Genomic DNA, 11,246 nt, shown 5'->3' on the forward strand with positions numbered 1-11,246 from the left:
AGTATCTTGAAGAGATACCTGCATCCTCATGTTCCTTGCAACATTATTTATAATAGCCAAGATACGGAAACAATCCAAGTGTCTGTTGATGGATGAATGGATAAAGAAAATTATATATATATATATATATACACACACACACACACACACACACACACACACACACACACACACACACACAATGGAATATTATTTAGCCCTAAAAGAAGGAAATCCTCATCCTGCCATTTGTGACAACATGGATGAACCATGAGGACATTGTTTATGCTAAGTGACATAAGCCAGTCCCAGAAAGACAAAACCTGTATGATCTCACTTATATGTGGAATCTAAAAAAGTCAAACTCATAGAACCAGAGAGTAGAATAGTGGTTGCCAGGGGCTGGGGGTGGAGGTGGCAGAAATGCTGAGATGTTGGTCAAGGGATACAAAGTTTCAGTCATAAGATGAATAAGTTCTGGGGATCTAATGTACAGCGTGGTGACTATAGTTAGCAATAACATATTGTATACTTGAAATTTGCTAAGAGAGTAAATCTTAATTGTTCTCACACCAAAAAATTGGTAACCATGTGAGGTGATGGATATGTTAATTTACTTGATCATGGGAACCATTTTACAATGTATATGATTAAATCACCATGTTGTATACCTTAAAAAAATCACATTGTACAATCTAAAAACATACAATTTTTATTTGTCAATCGTACTTCAACAAAGCTGGGAAAAAAAGTTTAAAGCATATTGCCCAGAAAAAAACCCCAGTGACTACATGTCCATACAATAATAAGAGACACCTAAAATCAGCATTGAATGAAAAAACTAAAAAATAGAATACTGCCTGGAACTCAAGAACACTGGTAAAAATCAATAGCCTAGGGCTTCCCTGGTGGCGCAGTGGTTGAGAGTCCGCCTGCCGATGCAGGGGACACGGGTTCCTGCCCCGGTCTGGGAAGATCCCACATGCCGCGGAGCGGCTGGGCCCGTGAGCCGTGGCCGCTGAGCCTGTGCATCCGGAGCCTGTGCTCCGCAACGGGAGAGGCCACAACAGTGAGAGGCCCACGTACCGCAAAAAAAAAAAAAAAAAAAATCAATAGGCTACACACACAGTAGCACTACGTACATTTCAAGGATCCATACATTTTCAAGGACACGTCTACCCCATTCAAGCGGTTGCTTTAAGGAAGGGAGGAGACTAGGACGTGAGCAGGGTGAAAGGGGGCATCACTGAGAGGACCTTGAATAGACTGAAGCTGAGAACTGTGAGTGAGAGAAGCTCACACCTTATCTTTGGTACAGAAGGAAAAACGTTCATGCACATCTCAACCTCCACTCTGCTGGGATTCTTAATGGGGAGAGATGAGAAATAGGACCCAGGAAAGGAGGTGAATCATCGCCTAGACTACTTCTGGAGGTCGATCCAGAGCGAGAAATAAGAATAAAATGATTAGAAAGGAGAAGGTCAATTTAAAAACATTGCAGACATTATGTAGCTCCCATTTTGATGCCATAGGGACTACACAGCATCACCTGAGAATGACTTTTCTCAGAGAACCTTGAACTTGAATCTAATTAAGCTTCTAGCGCTAACTACTAGTTTACAGGAAATTTAGTGGGGAGGGGAGCACGCACACAGGTGTGCATTCTGTCAAATCCAAAAGGGGGAAGATTTTACAGAGCCAATTTCCAGTTTCTTCAACAAATAAATGACAAGGGGAAAAAAAAGAGGGAGGGGGTATTGTTATAGATTAAAAGAGCCTTAAGAGGCATATCCTGTATGTGCAACATGGGGACGTTGGCTCCTGATTTGAACAGACCAATTGTAAAAAGACATTATGTGAATATCAGGTAATTCTGAATATTACCTGGATAAGGCATTATTGTCAGTTATTTTTGGTATATAGTATGTATTATGGTTAAGTTAAAAACAGAAGATTCTGTATTTTAGAGATGCATGCTGAAATATTTACAGGTGAAATTACATGTCTGGGATGTGCTCTGAAATAATTCAGCAGGGCCAGGGGGACAGGTTGGGATGGGTGCAGAAGAAACAAAACCGGTCATATGTTGATAATTGTTGAAGCGAGTGATGGTACATGGGTGTTCATCATACTATTCTCTCAGCTTTTGTACATATTTTATTCACCTCAGCTGAATTAGAAAATGCAGGTCTGCAGATATGAATTAATGAAAATATGGGCCATAATAGATTTTTTACAAGTGCAATATGGGGGAAAAGATGTTTTGCTTCTCCAGAAAAGATGGGCAGATTTGACTTCACTAAAATTAGAAACAAGCAATAGACTTGGATGAAATATTTGCAACATTTATAACAAGCAATTAATATCCAGCGTATAAAGAACTCCTACAATAACAAGAAAAAGAAGCAACCCAACAGAGAAGCAGGATATTGTAGTAAACATTTGTCATCTGTTTTAGGGAATCCCCCATTATGTGCATACTTGAGGCCATAAGTAGCCCAAGGGGGACAATATTCTCCCTCTCGGCTCCCTGGTGTACCTGGGGTGGGCTTGTACTTTAGACTTTGCCCACTGGACCCTCTCTCCCAGGATGTTTTTTTGTTTTAAATTTAATTAATTTATTTATTTGGTTGCGCCAGCTCTTAGTTGCATCACGTGGGCTCCTTAGTTGTGGCATATGAAGTCTTAGTTGCGGCATGCATGTGGGATCTAGTTCCCTGACCAGGGATCGAACCCGGGCCCCCTGCACTGGGAGCACGACGTCTTAACCACTGTGCCACCAGGGAAGTCCCGCAGAATGTTGAGCCTGGAATGTATGATGCAAATTTGTGGGGATAGTTGGAAGTGGGAGTTCATGCTTCAGGTCTTTAGGAAATTAAGTAAAAGAATCCAGGCTGCAAAATAATATATACAATATAATCCCATCTATGTAGTATCCTCCCCAATAAAAAGCCCTGCCATTGCTCTATATTTCCTTAAATCACTCCAGTGATTGTCGCTTTTCTCCTGTATTTTCATCCTCTCCCCCTCCATGGATTCTCTCCATGTTCAAAGACTTCCCCATCAAAAATTCCCCACCTGACCTCCTGGTCCCTCTCCAGCCATTGTCTTACCTTCCTCTTTATTGCCTCAAGCTAACCTTGCTTTGGGGAATAAAGAGAGGGGCTGTGGCCTGGATTTGGGGGAGGCAGACCAGGGAGGGTTCCAGGGTTGTGGAGTTACAGGCTTGCCAGAGGTATTAAAGAGACTGGTAAGGCACCAAAGGCTAGAAAACTCAGGAATATTTGGGTTACAGATTGACGTGTGTGTTTGTGTGTGTGTGTATCTGTGTGTAGGTATTTATGTTTGTGTCTGTGTGTCTCTCTGTGTATGTATGTTTGTGTATATGTTTATGTATGTGTATATGTTTGTGTCTGTGTGCATGTGTATGTATGTTTGTGTGTATATGTGTGTCTCTGCATGTATGTATGTGTGCATGTCTGTTTATGTTTGTCTGTGTGTGTGTGTGTGTGTGTGTGTGTGCGCGCGCACATGTGCATGCTGGGAAGGAGAGTCAGAGGAGAGGAAACCATGTCCAAGTTAGCCTTTCCTGCCCCTCGTTGTGTCCCCTGAGAGGACTATCCCTCGGGATCACTCTCACCTGAAGAGACACAGGGCAGCCTACTCCCAGCTCTGTTCAATGCTGCGTGAAGGTGCTGTGATGTTTCTTGGCAGCAGGGAAACCAACCAGCTCGAGTGATTCTCCTAGAAAACTCCATTGTCTCACATGAGTTAGAATCCCCCAGGAGGCCTGTCTTGGTTTGAGTCTCTTGCAGAAGGGTCTCTCCCTGAGAGAAAGGCTTGAGGGAGGGAGTTTTCTTGGGAACTGGTTCTAGAAAGAAGGAGGGAAGACAGGGGGAGTGGGGCAGGAACCAGAGACCAGTAGGGATGCATCACCGGGATTGTTGCATGCTCAAGGAGCTTTGGGCTATGGGACTCCCCAGCATCTCCTGAGCTACCAACCTAAAGGAGGGGTGGCTGGAGCATTGCCCCACAGCTCCTGTTCCCTGTGGGTTCACTCCTCGGCAGGTCTGGGCTGTACTTGGCTGACCAGGCAGCTCCTAGCGGTGCTGGCTCATGCTGGAGATGGGATGCTGTCAGCAGGAGGACCTGCCCGAGCTCACGTGGCACTACCCCCTCTGCTGTGGCTGAAATAGGAAGCAGTCAGGGGGATGTGATGTAGGGCATCAGAGGTGTCTACCGCAGGCCCTATCCCCAGACTGCAGAAAGAAACAAGAGGATGCTCAATAGCAACCAGTACCTAAGACCCCTGAGAATGAACTTAGGAAATGTGTAAGATGTGTACGAAAACAGCTGTAAAACTCTAATGGAGATCATAGAAATACTTGAGTGCAGCCAACTTATCCTTGGCTAGGGAGTCTCAACGGGGCAATGGTTTTAATTTCTCCTAGATTAATGTATAAAGGCAAGGTTATTCAAATCAAAATTCCTATGCAATTTTTTTTAGGAATTTGACAACATGAATAAATGTGTGAGAATAACCTGCAGGAGAAAACCCAACAGTCAGGGAACTTGTCCTATCAGATATTAAAATAGAAGGTAAGTAATTAAACCACACTTGGCACTGGCATGGGGATGGACAGATGAATCAGTGACATGGAATAGACTCCAGAAACGGATCCGGGGACTTAGTAGGGGCTGTTTTGTTTGTAAGGGACAGAAATCCAGTGGGAACCAGCGTAAGCAAAGAAGGAGTTTATCAGAAGGATTGTGGGGTGTCTCATGGGATCTCGGGGCGGGGTTGCAGCTGGGGCTCATGATTCGAAAGGGGGACTGAAGCTCTATAGAGGACCCAGGAAGTTCTTTCTGTGTATCAGCTGTGCTTTTTTCAGAGCATCTTCCTCATTCTTCTCTCTTATTGCTCTTCAGTTCACATGCTTACAGTACTCCTGGGTTTTATAGCCTACATATTCTCTCTCTCCCTCTCTCCCCCCGCCACCCCATCTCTTTCTCCTCAAACTCCCAGGGAAGACACTGATTGGCTCTCTTTGGGTCAGCTAACTTTGTGCCAATAAACTGGAGCCAAGGGTAGGGTCATGTCATGGCATCTGCTGTAGTGACCACATGGAAAGGAGGGGGAGGGTTTACAGAAATGTGGTGATTGGGGGATGGAGGCAGGGATGTGTAAGCCAAACAATAGATATCTATTATATCCAAGTGCATATAGGAATTTAGTAGACAGCTGTGATGTAATAAGAAATATATATTTGGTATCTGTCCCCAGTTCCTGACACAGAGCTCCTAAATCCCTTGGAATTTCCTTGGTGATAAGAGCATCTTTTGTTCTAATGAGGCTCCTCTTGGTGGAGTCCTTCCTGGATGGCTTCAGGATGGGGGCTGCTCACCAGAAAGACAAAGCCATGATGAAAAACTTGGAACTTTCAGTCCCACCCTCCATCCTCCATGGAGAGGAGAGGGGCTGGAGACTGAGTTGATAACTGATCAATAATAATTGATCATGCCTATGTGGTGAAGCCTTCATAAACCCCCTAAACTTCAGGGTTTGGAGAGCTTGTAGGTTGGGAAACACATTCAAGTATCAGGAGAGTGGGGCCCTCTCAACTCCACAGGCACAGAAGCTCTTGCACTCAGCACCCTCTGGACTTTGCCTTATGAAACCCTTCATCTGCCTGTTCATCTATATCCTTTATCATAGCCTGTATAATAAATCAGCAAATGTGTTTCCCCGAGTTTTGTGAGCCCTCATAGCAGATTATTGAACCTGATGAGGGCTGGTTTACAGCTGGTTGGTCAGAAGAACAGGTGACAACCAGGACTTGTGATGGTATCTGAAGTGGGGACAGTCTTGTAGGACCGAGTGCTTAACCTGTGGGTCTGTGCTAACTCCAGGTAGCTGGTGTCATAATTGAATTGTAGGGCACCCCGCTGGCATATGCAGAGTTTGAGAATTGACTGGTGTGTGAAAATCCCCCACATTTGATGTCAGAATTGTTGTGAATAGAGGAAACCAGAGTTTTCCTTTAATAATTAAGGAGACATTTCAAATCGGAAATGAAAAGATGCAAATTCTGGTGGGACACTTATCCAATTCATTGACCTCATCACTTAGAAAATATTGGGTGATGGGATAATTCATTTCTTATGTGCCATCTTTCTCAATTCTGAATGCCTGGAATGCTACTTCTCAAAAATGCCAGTTCAAATATTGCATTTTATGCTGACGGACCAGGAATAGTAAAATTGGTACGGAAAAGTTATGGTTACCCCATGGTTTTAATAACAGGTGAAGAAAACTTCAAATTTCAAAGCTTAAAACCCTTTCTATGAAATAAAACTCCAAGAACTTCTTCCCCCCTGAAGTCACATGTTTTGCCAAAAATAAACTCTTTTGAAATAGCCATGGAATGCATTCCACCTGTATGGTGGAAAGCTTCCTGTGGATAATATCTTTTTATTTATTTATTTACGGCTGCGTTGGGTCTTCATTGCTGCGTGCAGTCTTTCTCTAGTTGCAGTGAGCAGGGGATACTCTTCGTTGTGGCGTGCGGGCTTCTCATTGCGGTGGCTTCTCTTGTTGAGGAGCACGGGCTCTACGCACGCGGGCTTCAGTAGCTGTGGCACGCAGGCTCAGTAGCTGTGGCGCATGGGCTTAGTTGCTCCGTGGCAAGTGGGATCTTCCCGGACCAGGGCTCGAACCCGTATCCCCTGCATTGGCAGGCGGATTCTTAACCACTGTGCCACCAGGGAAGTCCTCCCGTGGATAATATCTTAATGCCCCTAAATGATTCACCGTCTGGAAATCAACTGATTTCCCTAAGGACCTTCCACCAAACACCATACCTTCAGCACATCCATTTAGCATAAATTCGCCCATATTCAGATTTTTCAATTATAGTGCTTATGTTGCCATTTTTGTCAGGATAATAATAGCAGGTACCAACAGTTCTGTTTCTGTAATCTAAAACCAACTAAAAAGGAAAGTAGAAACCTAGATGCCAAAATATTTCATACTTAAAGGCAAATGCTTTAAGTTAATTTCCACGCAGCACATAATAACCAGGTCTATGCACTTGCTACTTCTTTTCCAGATCAACAGTTTGGAACAGCATTTGAGGATCCACTCAACCTCCAAGGTGACACATCTTGGAACAATTCTGGTAAGTATCCAAGGTGTGGGGGAGAAGAAACATTCTTGCTGACCTAGAGATTAGCCAAGTGAGGCATGTGCTGGAGAAGGGTCTCTTCCATGGTCATCAAGTTCATGTTAGGGCCATATTAGTTAGCCTGTACCAACAGATGTCTGTAGAAAGCCATTCGGATTTGCCACGGCAGGGAGGAGGACCCGGGAGAAGAGGAGGAGGAGACAGTGTCTCTCTCTCTCTCTCTTTTTTTTTTTGTTGTTGTTTGTTTTTTTTTTTTGCGGTACATGGGCCTCTCACTGTTGTGGCCTCTCCTGTTGCGGAGCACAGGCTCTGGATGCGCAGGCTCAGCGGCCATGGCTCACGGGCCCAGCCGCTCTGCGGCATGTGGGATCTTCCCGGACCGGGGCACAAACCCGTGTCCCCTGCATCGGCAGGCGGACTCTCAACTACTGCGCCACCAGGGAAGCCCTCTGTCTCTTTTTTTTATAAGTCCTCTCCCCATTTCCTACTCAGTGTCTCTTGATGGAGTGTAGAGTCTGCTGGTTGGGAAACACAACTGACACATTTTGATGAACGATGGAAGGGGAAAAAACCCATCCAGGGACAATGGAAGTGGAATCGTCCTCCTAAGGATGCCATACCAAGCCAAAAGCCTCCGAAAAGTACCCCCGTCACTGGAACATTCTTCCTCACAAATGATGCCATCTTCTTGGTTTTGCTTTTGAGGTCAATAGGTATCTGGTTGCTCTTAGGGATCTTCAGCAATTTCTGGGCTTTCTTCATATCCTTCTCTACTCGATGCCAGTAAACTTTTTTTTTTTTTGAAAGTACAAATACTTTATTGCTCACCTTTCACACAAAGCACACCTCCAGCCATTTTCTTTCACAGCTTGACAATATTCACGTGTACAAAAACCCAGCAAGAAGCCTCATGTAGATTTCAGTAACGGTGAGTGTCAAACATCAAGGCAGCCAGGCTTTTGTTTTCTGCGGCAATAATAAAGGGCCTCCTGCTCTAAGCAAAAATCTGTCCTCTTACTTGGTAGTGCATTTTTTCCATTACAAGAAAAGTCTCCTGCCCAAAGCAAACTAATTTGTATTTGCTGAGCCAGTGGTATTAACTTGTGCATAAAACAAATTTCAGTTTGCTGTTTCTTCTAGCAGATTTCAAGTGAAAATAAGGTTGAAGGAGGAACTTGTTTTGAATGGATGCCGGTCAGTTTGAATTGCTATCCTTAACTAAATGCCTACATGTACTATAGGTTCACAGCTTAGTTTGCTTTTATAATCTTTATGGATTTTGGCGTGTTCAAGGTTTTCAGAGTTGGGCATATGGTACAGTACTCCATCGAAAGGATAAGGCTACTGAATGTGCTATCTGCAGAAGGACTCATTCGATAGGAACTGACCTCAAAGTTCTATCATGAAGCAAATGTTGCATAACCTCTCAGAATAAAAAGCCAATCAGGGCAGAACGGTGCTTGGAAAATAGGCCTTCGAATACTTTAAGGAAAATACATATAAATGGATTGTTAATATGAGGAAGGTTTCCTAGTTGTACATCTAAAAAAAATGTAGGAGAATCTTCATTTTTCAAAAGTGCGTATTGAAAACTACTTATTCAAGTAAGCTGCCAGTACACTTTGATGCACCCGGTATGGTTTGCAAACTGAAGGAGAAGAGAGAATCTACCTCTCACAGACGTTGCAGCCAACTTTCCAACCTCCTGGAAAATGAACCCCATGTGCCATCCAGGGATGTCTCCCATCAACAGTGGGGCGGTCACACTAGCCTTTTCTGCACGGGGCCCAGACTCCTCCCCAGACATGACTGCTCTTAAGCAAATCATGCAAGGTCCAGTGGTTCAAAACCTTCCTCAGAGTTTCCTTGCCTGGACACAGCCATGTAGGCAAGCTCGTCTCCTGGACAAAGCAGGGGCTCCTTGTGGCCCCTTCAAATGATCTTTCCCTTGTCATGCTTACTGCCCTTCTCGGCGAGCTTGAAGCAACTATAATTAAAATTATAATCCTTTCGTACCCTGAATTCCCTTGCTCCTCTTTCCCTCTGTCTTTCTCACCAGGCAAAACTCCAACCCCAGTTAAATTCTTTTCCTCTTGCTCTGGTCCTGAACCCAGGCAGGTGGATGTGGCTGTATGAAGCAGTTCCAATAACAACAAAAACACCAGCACAGGGCTTCCCTGGTGGTGCAGTGGTTGAGAGTCCGCCTGCCGATGCAGGGGACACGGATTCGTGCCCCAGTCCGGGAAGATCCCACATGCCATGGAGCGGCTGGGCCAGTGAGCCATGGCGGCTGAGCCTGCGCATCCGGAGCCTGTGCTCCGCAACGGGAGAGGCCACAACAGTGAGAGGCCCGCGTACCGAAAAAACAAAAAACAAAAAAACCCCACCAGCACATGATGACCTGTCTGACTTTAAAATTGTGACCAACTTCAAGTGACTCTTCATAACTGCCCGACATTCCTGCAGGTTCTATACATTGATCTGCTCTCCATTTCTCCAAGATCGTTGTTTTATAATTTTCCCTCTCTTGATCCTTCCTCACTTTCAGTCAATGACCTTGCTTCTTACTTCACTGAGAAAATGTCTGGTCTGATGAGAAGCGCCCCCACCCCGCCCCGCCAACCCATACTCCGTGGTGGAGACCACCTGGATCGGCACTGATCTCATCTCCTCTCACCGATCGTGGGGGAATTCACACCCCAGCCTCCCTTGGAGGTAGGTTGCGTCAGTGTGACTGGCTTCTGTAGTGTGTGTCCAGGCCTGGCCATAATGCGTCCTACTTGGTCCCTCTCATTCTGTCTCTTTACTTCTCAGCTGGCCAGATGGAAGGGATCCTAAGGAGGCCCTAACGGACAGCAGAGCCGAGGATGGCAGGGGCCTGGACCCCTAAGCCGCCCCACTGAGGAAACCTGTCCTCCTGTGTACTGTGATGTGAGTGAGAAACATGCTTTGTGATGCTAAACCACTGAGATGGGCGTTACAGCAGCTAAGGAGACACTCACTTTCCCACCTCCAGGTACCAACTCCCATGCCTGCATCTCCAACCACACACCTCTCCTTCCCTTTTGTTAATGGTGGTGGAGCCTCTCTGCTCCTATCAAAGACCCTGGAGCCCACACCTCCTCACTGATTCCAGGGCTTCCCTCCCCTCTGCACCCATGAGTTTTCTCTCCCTGCTGAACCATTCCCACAAGTTACAAACAAGCTCTCCCCACTCCCGCCTCAGACTCCCGCTCTCTGGAACACGGACCACTTCAGCGAATTCTCAGCTTCTTTGCTTCTCTTTAGAGCGAAACTCTTTGAGTTGCTTTTTCGTTGTCTTCACTTCCTCACCTCCTAGTCTCTTTTTAATAAAAAAATTAATATTAAGAGATATTTCAAACCTACAGAAAAACAGAAGAAAAATAATCCATATACCCAGCATCTAGCTTTCATAGGTCTTAATATTTGGCCGCATGTATTGCTGATATATTTTTAAAGAGATACCTACTCATTTAAAGCCACCAGCATATCTGTTTCCAAGCCCATCCTGTCCCTTTCTCTTTCTAGGTAAACAAACCGCCCTGAAGTTAATGAGTTTTTTTTTTTTTGGGGGGGGGGGGAGTTAATGAGTTTTTATGTTTTAATTTGTTTACGTAGTATGTGCCCGTTACCAAAGGCTAGCATTATTTTGTGTGTTTCTAGACTTTACATACATAATATCCTACTTATAAATCATTCTACAAGTTGCTTTTATTCACCCAACATTTTGTCTGTGAGATGTATCCATGTCAATGTATGTAGAAATATTTTTATGTCCATATAAAACTGCAAAAGGGTTCCATTTTTTGACTACTACGATCTCCCTCTCTCCCATTTTAATTTTCCTTCTGATGCTCAGTTGGGTTGTTTTCAAGGCTTTGCTATAACAAAATTTTCAGATTTCTATTTCTTCTTGAGTAACTTTTGGAAAGTTATACTTATTCTAGTAATTTGTCCATTCTATTTTTATTTTCAAATGTCCCAATATTGTTTATAGTATTCTATTTCTTTTTAATCTCTGCTATATCTGAAGTTATATTTCCTTCTGAATTGCATTTTTGT

General features: G+C 44.4%; 1 protein-coding gene and 1 pseudogene across 1 annotated transcript in view; one reads left to right on the top strand and one right to left on the bottom strand.

Moving 5' to 3' along the window:
• Positions 1-10,980, top strand: part of ASGR1 (asialoglycoprotein receptor 1) — a 29,458-nt gene extending 18,478 nt beyond the window's left edge. Inside the window, exons 8-11 of the transcript XR_012328855.1 lie at positions 4,487-4,578; positions 7,089-7,157; positions 9,712-9,878; positions 9,978-10,980. The gene's annotated coding sequence lies outside the window, so the exon portion shown is untranslated. The remainder of the gene's footprint in view (positions 1-4,486; positions 4,579-7,088; positions 7,158-9,711; positions 9,879-9,977) is intronic.
• On the bottom strand, positions 7,652-9,931 carry LOC109548637 (FUN14 domain-containing protein 2-like; annotated as a pseudogene).
• Positions 10,981-11,246: the final 266 nt, after the last annotated feature.

This window comes from Tursiops truncatus, chromosome 20 (assembly GCF_011762595.2).
Source record: "Tursiops truncatus isolate mTurTru1 chromosome 20, mTurTru1.mat.Y, whole genome shotgun sequence".
In the NCBI taxonomy this organism is placed as follows: domain Eukaryota; kingdom Metazoa; phylum Chordata; class Mammalia; order Artiodactyla; family Delphinidae; genus Tursiops; species Tursiops truncatus.